The sequence below is a fragment of the Trichosurus vulpecula genome, chromosome 3 (genome assembly GCF_011100635.1).
Source record: "Trichosurus vulpecula isolate mTriVul1 chromosome 3, mTriVul1.pri, whole genome shotgun sequence".
NCBI lineage: Eukaryota > Metazoa > Chordata > Mammalia > Diprotodontia > Phalangeridae > Trichosurus > Trichosurus vulpecula.
Window position 1 is genome coordinate 8146674 of NC_050575.1, and position 12012 is coordinate 8158685.

The 12012-nt window shown below is 38.5% G+C and overlaps 1 pseudogene; it reads left to right on the top strand.

The window, feature by feature from the left end:
- The first annotated feature begins 9995 nt into the window (after positions 1-9995).
- Positions 9996-11363, top strand: LOC118845067 (annotated as a pseudogene).
- The last annotated feature ends 649 nt before the right edge of the window (positions 11364-12012 follow it).

Here is a 12012-nt window from a genome sequence, read left to right on the forward strand (position 1 = left end):
TGAGGCAGACTGAGGTTAAATGATTTGCCAACTGATAGTAGGCTCACACTGACAGTAAGATTCTGAGGTTGGATTTGAACTCATGTCTTCCTGACTCCAGACCCAGTTTTCTAAGCACTGAGTTGCCTACCTGCCTCTAATAGGGCTTTAATCCCTCTGATAGGAATTAAAGTATAAAATCTCACACTTGGATTAAAAAAATCAGCATCTCAAATTCAAGATAAAAGAGGCATAGCTTGATAATGACTAGAAAAAAGATCTGGGGGTTTTAGTGGACTGCAAGATAAATATGAATCAACAGCATGATATGACAGGCCCTCCTAACCCCACGCCACCCCACAAAAAAGCTAATATGTTCTTGGTCTGCTTTAAGAGTCATGGCTTCCAGAAATAAGAAATAATCATTACTCTATACTCCCCCTGATCAGGTTCCAATTTGGAGTATTGTGTTCAGTCTTAAGTGCTACAGTTTAAGGAAGTCATTGATAAGCTAGGATGTCCAGAGAGTAACCAGAATGGTAAAGGGTTTTGAGTTCATGCCATATGAGTATTGTTTGGAGGAAGTGAGCATGTTTGGTCAAGAGAAGAGAAGACTTATGGGCAAGTGGTGAGAGCATGATATCTGTTTCCTAGTATTTGAAAGATTGTCATGTAGAAGAGAGATTAAACTGGTTCTGTTAGTCCCCAGAGGTAGAACTATTTGGAAGTTGGAAAGTGACAAATTTAGTTAGATGTAAGGAAAAAAAATTCCTAACCATCAGTCCTGTGAAAAGATGGAAGCGGCTACCTTGAAAGGAAGTGGATTCTCTCTCACTGGAGGTCTTCAAGCAGAAGACCACTGGTCAAGTACCATATAGTGGTGAATCTTGTTCAGGCATAGGCTGGAATAGATGGACACTGAAATCCTTTTCACTTCTAAGACTGTGATTTTTTTTTTTTATTTAGACCTAGCCTTTGAAAGTCAAAAGAGACAAAAGCCATAGTTCGAACAAATCAGGGAGGAGTGACTAACCAGTTTTTGGCACATTTCTTAATCTGTTTGAGGCCCAGTATTTTCCTACGTAAAAGAGAAGGTTAAACTAGATATTGCCTATAGACCTTTCTAACTCCTAAATTGTGTGATCAAAGGACCTATCCACTCCACAACTTGCATCCTATGTTCTATGATACCATCATTAACACTCTAATATTATAACAGTTTGGATGGCAGGCAATAATGATGCATTGTAGTTCAGGCAGATACTCTATTCACTTTCCCCCTTTTGCTAAAATTCCTTTTTGAATAAAATCCACAACAATTTTACATATTCAAAAAAAAATGAAACCAAGGAGAAAGTAGCTAAGTGAATTTGTGTGCTCTTCTAAGATAATCAGGATGATTAGGCCCATTTTGACCTTTGTTTCATGCCTTAGCACAGGTGATTCAAGTGTAGCCTTCACTTTGAAGTTGATAGGAGCCCGCTGTGGGCCAGATTTATGGAGACAAGTTGGAAAATGGATTCCCTTGACATGCAGAAGAGTGGTTTTCATTAAAGAAAGGAAAAGACCTTTCTGGGAAAATTGTCTCTTCTTTATAGTGTGAGAATCTGCTGCCATTTCCTTGAAGATTTTAATTTCCCATTTTATTCTTTTCTGTGCTCTATACCCCAAATAAACTGTAAAATTCACTATTCCCTGAACATGTTAGTCTCTTTATCAATTCTATTGATAAAGGCCTTTACTTATGCTTTTTTCTATATCTGGAATACACTCCTCATTGTCCCCTTCCCCCTTCACTATCTTTTGAAATCCTACCTATCTGAAAAGACCTCCATCAAATGACACCTCCTCTATGAAAACATACTTTATTTACCCAAAGTCAGAAATTATTTCTCCTTTTCTGGAACTCTAAAAAAAACCCACAGAAAAACCAAACCACTGTTGTCCATTTATGGACTTATCATATTACATATTATATTATAGTTACTTCTGAATTTTCTTTCCTTTCTAGATTGCAAATTCCTTGAGGACATTATTATTATTAATTATTATTATTAATTTTAATGGTTCTCATATTCCAGGATCTGATATTTAGTAGGTTTTAATTAATGTTTGTTGAATGAATGAAAGATGTTAAAACATTACCCTCTAGCTTTTATAAATATATACAAGCCCTAGCTCATCCTTTCATTAATTAACTCTGATGCAGCAGCAAGCTAGAGTAGTAACAGTATCTAGGAATGAGACTGAGGAATAGAAGGAAAAAAGAGGAAGAAGAATAAAGAGAGATTGATGCAATAGGAGTCAAGAAAGTATTAAGGCTGAAAGGGAGGTCATTGGGGTTACATAATTTTAACTGGTTGCCAACACCAGTTGGCCATGTTCATGCCTATAAAAGGAGTATACCGTATAGCATGAAGTCAACCGCTATCAGTCAGTGTCACCCTATTGATTTGGCCATGGCAATGAGATTGATACTGGAGAAAGCTGTCATGAATGGATTGGTCTGATTTACCTGTCATACGTACCCAGTCATTGAGAGAGTGACATTAGATTAATAGGAAGTAATAGGATAGTGAGCGCGGTATTTACATGGCTCTCTAAGAGCTACAATCGAACATCTGGAGAGGTGCAATTAACATTCCCAACTTAGATGCATAGGCAGAAAATAAAATAGCCTGGTGTTATTTTATTTTTATACCTTGGTCTGCCTCTGGTTCATCGGCCTAGTTAGCACTCAAAACCTCCAGCTGACTCTGCACTCCCTGCTCCCTCTAATACACTTCTACCTCAGCAGGTTATACAGCTGTAATATTGAACACACGAGGCAGACAGCTGCCCGGAGGCATTCTCCGTAAAAATCCTCATATCACAACAGAACTGAACTTACCAGTATAACGCCATAGTTCTTCCCTTCACTGAGAAGCGTTCCTGAAAACCAGGCAGTGTCATGGAAATGTTATAATAGACACATCCCAGAAAAAATGTGAGACCATCCACCCCCTCTTGTAGTATTTCAGTCATCCCTCCCTCGTCATCAACATAAACACGTTAAAAGTAATTAACTATAGAAGGAGGGTCCATTGACTGCACATACTTTATGGATGTCTGGCTGTAATCAGAAAGGCAAGGGACAGTGTCTTTTTAATAGCAGCTATAAACTCAAAGCCACTTGCGTCTAAGTCATATCTTCCATGTTACACCCCCCACCAGAAGATTGAATGTTTCTCTTTCCCTGAATGCAATAATTATTTTATTACCTAGGCATCTATCTGCACATTCACTACATTTTTAAATGTAAATAATCATTTTCTCCTTTAATAAACTAGATGGAACCTGTCGGTCTTGGAGAATGAACATTTCAATCTCTTCAGACACACAATGACATCATATCAATATTTAAAATCATTTTATGCATGTATTCCAGGTTGTCCAACTTCATTAAGGGCATTCATCAACCCTCCAGCTAGAGTGTATTCCCATTGGAGTTGTAGGCCTCAGGCCGTACCAAACAGAAATTTAAACTAACTTGCCTTTTTAATTCACATTATTCTCAAATATTCTCTTTTTTAACCCCCTGCCATGACTCAGGCATTTAGACCGGGTCATGATTCTGAGCTTGTCAACATTTAACTGACACAAACCTCATTAGTATGTCAGAAGATGGGTATTACAGGAAATCTAGCATCCAGGCCTCCCCCTCCACTGGCAAATTATCTACTATTACCTTTACCTATTCAGCAAGAATCTGAAATATTATTAGTTTGTTATGTTAAATATTTACATATAATCAAAACTGGGGGTGAATTGTTTAAAGGTTTCATAAATCCCAGCATCATTCCTCTCTGTCTTCCAGTTCCCTTTCCTCCTCTCCATCAAATGAATCTCTTGCTCCGTATTTCTTAGGACACAAGCTCACTCTGTAGGGTTATCCATTGTTTCTGTATTAGTAAGAAAATTCTTTCAAATAAAATGAGCAGGTTTCTTAGAGTTCCCTTCAGATCATCGAATACTAGTTTCCCAACATACATTATCTTCCTATTACTGAAATCTTAGGATGAAATTTCAATAAACGATCAAGTCCGTGCTGTAGAAATTACAATAAAACCCACCTAATAAGAAGGCTGGCCAGTGGAAGTTTTGAAATGAATTTCTCTAACACATATTAAGGTGCTCAGAAATACTTTAAAACATTTTTACATATTCAGGGCTAAATAGGCAAAGATGTAAAACTGGGCGAAGAGGAGGGGAAAAGTGTTTGTAAAAGCAACACTGTGAGAGGAGGTGTTGTGTAGTTGATATAACCAGAAAGATCTGGGTTCAAGCCCTGCCTCTGATACATAATGGTTAGTGTGACCTTGGGCAAGTCTCTTAACCTCTCAGTACTTTAGGCAACTCTCTTAAATGCTAAGTTAATACAGAAGGTACAGACATATTGGTAGAGGAAGTTCCTTGTAAAATAAAAATCATAAGGTTAGTTCCTCTCCACACTCCTAGAAAATAAGATAAAAATCCAAAAGAGAAAATGACCCTAGAAAGGACTAGAGTAAAATAAAAGAAATGCAGAAATGCTTTGACAGGAATAAAAATTGTTATTGGAGAAAAATCAGAGATCCTCGCAGGCAGCATTTTTGAAGGGAAGTGGTAACGCCAGCCTTTTGTGCTGGGTCTGACACTAACATCCTCATTATTTCTCTGGTTATTATTAATACTCATAACTCTTAAATACATTATTTTCTATTTTTAAAAAAGCATTTCTCACAACATCATTTCAAAATATGCCATGTCAATATTAAAATCTTCATTTTACAGATAAGCAAACTGAAGAGCTATTTGGTTACACTTGCGATAAACACACAAGTAGTTCAATCCAATTTAACAAACATTTATTGAGCATCTATTATTCGTAAAACTCCTTTCTAGATGATGGAGGTAGAAAGATGAGAATAAAGGTCATCCCATTCTGTGTTTTGTTGTCATTTTGTTTTGTTTTTGTTTGTTTTTGGCTGGGAAATAGGACTTGACCTAAGAGTAGTAACAAGTCAATGTTAAAGGGATCAAAAGAGCTGAAAGGCAGGGGCGAATTGGAGATAGATGAAGCTATTTCCACTTCCAAGGATTGGGGATAGCTTGAGGCGGAGGAAAATATCAGTTATCCAATTTGACTGGAACTAGTAGAAGGCAGCATGGCGTTTACCTTCCTGGGCTCTTGGACTCTGAGGTTGTCACAGAGATTGGATATCACCCAGTTAGTGGGAAACCTGGACAAAGATATAATCAGCAGTGTTTCTTCTTCAGCCAAGCACTTGGGGAATGAGGGGTGTTAGTCACCTGGGACATGATCCAAGGAGAAAAACACTATGAGATTGCTATGCTAATGAATGTATTGGCTACTGAGGGGAAAGTCAAGCCAACAGCCATTTATTACACCTACTATGTGCTAGGCACTGCAGTAAGTATAGGGAATGTAAATACAAGTAGAAATAAGTCTTACCCTCAAGACACTGACATTTTACTAGAGAAAGACAATACACACACACAAAGTACTGAAAAGTGGGTTAGGATCTTCTTATTAGTGATCTTGTCAGCTCCATCTATCATATTTGTGCAGGTGACTCCAGTCCTATGTTGGTCTGAAAAGGAACAACTCTACATATCTTTCCCTAAACTCTTGTATGGGTTCCAGTCCACATAAACAACTTCCAACCAGACAGCTTCATCTTTTTTTTTCTAGTAAATACCTCAAACTCAACTTGTCTAAAACAACTCACTGTCTTCTATCACAAAGCTGCTCCTCCTACAACTTTGTTCTCTTTGTGGAAGGCATCATTATCTTTCCAGTCAGTCAGAGTTTTGAACTTCAGATTCAGTCTTGGCCCTTCTACCTTCTTCCTTTCCTGTATCCAATCAACTGCTAAATCCTGTGCATTCTACTTTCATAACATCTTTTATATTTTTCTTTTACTCTCTGCCCAAATGGCCATCATTATAGCTCAGGGCCTCATCTCTCACCAGCATATTGCAACAACCTTCAGACTGATTTCCCTGCTTCTAGTTTCTTTCTGCTTTAATAAATCCATCCTTCATGCAACCATGAGAATAATTTCCTAAAGATATTAGTCTAACTATACCAGTCTTCTGCTTAAAAATCTTCTTGGGTTCTCTGTTGCTTTTAGAATAAATAAAAGTTTTTCTCCTTGGCATTTGAAGCCACCAATTTGTCTCCAACCTATCTTTCCACACTTATTTCATATTATTTCCCTTCATAATTCTCCATTCAAATCAAATTTCATATTCCTCACACTCAGCATTCTTTCTCACACCTGGACTATTGTAATAGCCTCCTAATTGGTCTCCTTGCCTCAAATCTCTCCCTCTCCAATCTAACCTACACACAGCTGCCAAAATGATTTTTCTAGAGATCATTTGACTATCATTTATTGGTTATCAGGTGGTTACAAGGTGGTATGGAGTCATGTCTAAGACTAATGGAAGAGTCTCTCTCTTAGATTCCTGGTTAGGCACAGAAGTATCATCATCATAGTATGGAAGTCACTGAAGAATCTTGAGCAGAGTAGTGAAAAAGGACAGGTATATTAGATTCTTCAGTCCCACTGGTCTCAGGCCAGGGAAGAGCTCAAAAAGGAGTTGGAAAAGCAAGTTAGAGAAGTAGAGGAAAAATTGGGAAGAGAAATGAGAAGGATGCAAGAAAATCATGAAAAACAAGTCAATGACTTCCTAAAGGAGACCCAAAAAAAAATACTGAAAAAAATATTGAAGAAAACAACACTTTAAAAAATAGACTAACTCAAATATCAAAAGAGCTCCAAAAAGCCAATGAGGAAAAGAATGCCTTGAAAGGCAGAATTAGCCAAATGGAAAAGGAGGTCCAAAAGACCACTGAAGAAAATACTACCTTAAAAATTAGATTGGAGCAAGCGGAAGCTAGTGACTTCATGAGAAATCAAGATATTATAAAACAGAACCAAAGGAATGAAAAAATGGAAGACAATGTCAAATATCTCATTGGAAAAACCACTGACCTAGAAAATAGATCCAGGAGAGATAATTTAAAAATTATTGGACTACCTGAAAGCCATAATCAAAAAAGACTCTACATATCATCTTTCAAGAAATTATCAAAGAGAATTGACCTGATATTCCAGAGCCAGAGGGTAAAATAGAAATTGAAAGAATCCACAGATTGCCTCCTCAAATAGATCCCAAAAAGAAAACTCCTAGGAATATTGTCACCAAATTCCAGAGCTCCCAGGTCAAGGAGAAAATACTTCAAGCAGCCGGAAAGAAACAATTTGAATATTGTGGAAAAACAATCAGGATAACACAGGATCTGGCAGCTTCCACATTAAGGGACCGAAGGGCTTGGAATATGATATTCCGGAGGTCAATGGAACTAGGATTAAAACCAAGAATCACCTACCCAGAAAAACTGAGTATCATGCTCCAAGGCAAAATATGGATTTTCAATAAAATAGAGGACTTTCAAGCTTTCCCAGTGAAAAGATCAGAGATGAATAGAAAATTTGACTTTCCAACACAAGAATCAAGAGAAGCATGAAAAGGTAAATAAGAAAGAGAAATCATAAGGGACTTACTAAAGTTGAACTGTTTTGTTTACATGCCTACATAGAAAGATGATGTGTATGATTCATGAGACCTCAATATCATAGTAGCTGAAAGGAATTTGCATATATATATATATGTGTGTGTGTGTGTGTGTGTGTGTGTGTGTGTGTGTGTATACATATATATATATGTGTGTGTGTCATGTATGTACATATGTAGGTATATATAAATATATATATGTATACACACACACACACACACACAAAGGGCACAGGGTGAGTTGAATATGAAGGGATGATATCTAAAAAAATAAAATCAATTTAAGGGATAAGAGAGGAATATATTGAGAGAGAGAGAAAGGGAGAGATAGAATGGGGTAAATTATCTCGCATAAAAGTGGCAAGAAAAAGTGGTTCTGTAGGAAGGGAAGAGGGGGCAGGTAAGGGGCAATGAGTAAAGCTTGCTCTCATCAGATTTGACCTGAGGAGGGAATACCATACACATTCAATTGGGTATCTTACCCCACAGGAAAGGAGGAAGAAGAGTAAAAAGGGGGGATGATAGAAGGGAGGGCAGACGGGGGAGGAGGTAATCAAAAACAAACACTTTTGAAAAGGGACAAGGTCAAGGGAGAAAATTCAATAAAAGGGGATAGGTTAGGAAGGAGCAAAACATAGTTAATCTTTCACAACATGAGTATTGTGGAAGGGTTTTACATAATGATATGCATGTGGCCTATGTTGAATTGCTTGCCTTCTTAGGGAGGGTGGGTGGGGAGGGAAGAGGGGAGAGAATTTGAAACTCAAAGTTTTAAAAACAGATGTTCAAAAACAACAACAACAACAAAAAAGTTTTTTCATGCAACTAGGAAATAAGATACACAGGCAATGGGGCATAGAAATTTATCTTGCCCTACAGGAGAAGAAGGGAAAGGGGGATGGGAGAGGAGTGGGGTGACAGATGGGAGGGCTGACTGGGGAATGGGGCAACCAGAATATACACCATCTTGGAGTAGGGGGGAGGGTAGAAATGGGGAAAAATTTGTAATTCAAACTTTTGTGAAAATCAATGCTGAAAACTAAATATATTAAATAAAAAAAAAGATTCTTCAGTCCTTCAAGGCCATGCTCCCATCTTATGTTGAGCCTTTTCTGGTCCTTCTATTTGTTAGTGTTCTCTCAATCCTCCAAGAGTCTTATATTTATTTATCTGTTTGCAGTTTGTATTCCTCCTAGTAGAGTTTAAAATTGGGAAGGCCTGGGCTTACTTTTTGTCCATTTTAAAGTTTGTATCCTTAGAGCCTAGCATAATATCTTACACATAGTAGGTACTTAGATGCCTGTTGAATACAATTCAAATAGATGGCCTGTGTCATGCATTTCGTGTTTATAATTTATCACTAAAGAAGTTATTTCTTGTCTCATTCCCTAATTTTATTAGGAATCTCAAGTATATCTTAAGTTATATATTGTGTACAACATAGGTGGAAATAATTAAGCTCAATTCAAGACTAGAATGTCTCTAGAAGGGTAGCTGCCATGCATTAGAAATTTGTAGCCAGAAGATTGTGTTTGCAATTCATTAACTCCCCAGTGCTTACTGACTTTGTGCCCTGGTAAGTCACTTTTCTATGACCTTTAGTTTTCTCTTCTGTAAAATGAATGTTATTCTTGGAATACTTACCTCAGTGGAATTTTGTAAAGAAAGCACTTTGTAAATTTTAAACACTATAAAACTTAGCCCTTTTTTCTTCTTTTTCTTCTCTTTTTTATTATTATTATTATGACTTAACATCAGCAGTAAAATGTGCATTTGATAAATGCTTAATCACTCACTTGCCAGCTCTGGAGAGCTAATAGTTAAAATTTCAGTGCGAACATATACACCTAAGAAATCATCAAACGCTAAAATCAGGCCTTGATTTAATGTTTTGTTAACTTAATAAAGACAAATGATACAATTGAAAGGGTTGGCCCCATTAAAGTTTCTTTGTCAGAAACTGTGCTAAAGGAAGAGAGAATGAGAGAACGATATACAGGAACTGAAAGATACAGGGAATGAGAAAAAGTCAAAAATATAGTCAATGAGCTCCATTTTCTCAGTAAAACATTGAGGTGATGTCATCACCTGATGAAGGAGGTGGTGTGGGATTATAAGCAGAGAAGGCTTGGAAGAACATCTGTTGCAACAGAGGTAGAAAATAAATTAGGAATAAAAGTATCAGGTCCTCTCCCAAGACCCAAAATTGGAAGTATGTCATGAAAGTCAGTTAGTTGAGGCCCTGTGGTTGTTGCTGTCCCCACAGAGAATAGTGTATTGGAGCTGGTGGTCTAAGAATGACTTCTTTCTCAAGTCACTCTATCTGAAGCCTTGGAGGAACCTGTGGGACTCTTCCTATCCCTTTCATTTGGCTTTAAGCCACTTGAAGGATGAACAAAGATCCTCAGGGACTGTAAGATTGATCTCTGATGACACTGCCAGCTGCTGAGAGGATAAGGAGTCATTGGCCAGGTAGAAATAAAGCTCTTCCTAAGGGCTTGGGCACTATTTGCAATCAAGAAGCTCTTCCAGGTTTATTAAGAGGAATAAATTTTATAATGAGTTGGTGGAGAGTAGCCTGGTGAAATCATCTACTTCGGTCAAGGTTGCCACAGGAGAGAAACTGAGATGTTGCTCAAGGAGTGAGCCTTCTTCCAGTGAAAAGAAGAGGTATCCAAGGGGTTGAGTATACCAGTACCATCCCCACCCCCATCCAAGTCCTTGCCCTTAGTCCCACTAAATGCATGAGGAAAAGTAAGCAGCCACCACAGTTGACCAAGGGCCTGTGCCACTGAAAGCCAGCAGACAATCTCTTGCTCATCAGCGCTGTGTTACAGACCAATAATCTGACATCTGTCCACCTAGGTGTGAAATCTAGCTGCTGTTTCATACTTCAGGAGGTCTAGGAAAACATGGTATTCCCTGCTGTATTATCCTGTCATCTCCACATTGGCTTGTAAGACAATGAGGCAGCTACACCCAGAGGCCATTGCAGCCATACAAAGAGAAGCTTTGTTCAACAAAGCTGAAGAGCAGCTTTTGAGCAAGGTGGGATCAGCCAGCCAGTCTTCCCTGGAGACCTTTCAAGACCCGCTTCACAATGCCTTCTACTTGTCCCCCATACCCAAGGCCCTGCAGAGCCACTGGTAGCTCATGGAGCAGTACCATCTCCTAGAGAACCAGACAGAGAAACTGTTGCCAAAAGGGACAGAGCACTTAATTTTTCACCTGCTGAGACTCTGATTGATGACAACAAGCTTAAGGACATATGGGATGAGGTGCTGGAACATAAGCTAATGGTAACTGACAGATGCCTGAAACGGGAAATTTGGTAGGTAGAGCAGAAGCTATACAAATGGCAGGTATCGATGGACAAAATCACATGAATGAGTTCTCCAGACTTTGATAACCTGCTCTTCTGTGTAGGTGTGTGGTGTGGTACCTGATGCATTCCAGAGAGATTGCTCTGGGAAGAGCCCCCAAGGACAACCAGATTGATAGGAATCAGTCCCTCCAAGGGTCCAGCCTAGAAGATGTTTCCAAAACAAGGTGTCATCAAGCTGAAGAATAATGATGACTTCTTCATTGCCAATAATGGCAGATGGCCAATTTACACAGAGGGTTGACCCATCCTTCCTGGCTCTAAATGGCAACTCAACAACAACTCAATGATGGAGATCATCAGTGTGTTGTTTGTCTTCCTTATCAATCAAGACCTCACTACCCTCATCCAGGCTGAGGCTACCAAGATAACTTGAAAGTGAAATGAGGTGGGAGCCAGCCAACTCTCCTCTGGCCTTACAACCTCCCTTTTTCCACAATAGTCATGCTAGCCTGAGAAAGCTTTCAGAGATTTCTTTTATCCCCTGGAATCTGTTGTTGGAGGCTATCTTCAAAAGCCTTAGATATAGTTGATTGAGCCCTGAGGGAGGGAGAAAGGAAGGAGTCAATTTTGGAAGAAATCCTGACTCCCACAGTGGGAGGTAGTAAAGGAAGAGACATTACCCCTATTTGGGCTAGAATCCAGCATCCTGTCATCCTGTTAAAGATTTTACCCTAGAGGCTGCCTCTCTTTGACAAATGTTGACCCTTTTGGAGAATAAAGCACCAAGCTTAAAAAATAAAAAAGAATAAAAGTATCGTCATCCCATGGTGAAGGCTCAGTTAAGGCAGATTTGTAGTGCAGGACCCAGTCAACTTGATTACATGATTTCCTTCATTTCGGGAAGCATATCATGAGTCAGAGCAAAGAATGTAAATGTTGGAGATAATCTTCATGGTCTAAATCTATGACTCTAATGCCTTTTACTTTTTCCTGTGGAAGGAGCACCCACAATGAAGAAATCACAGATCATTTAAGACTTGATTTTTTTACAATACCTTACAGTGTTGTCATGAGGAAAGTAT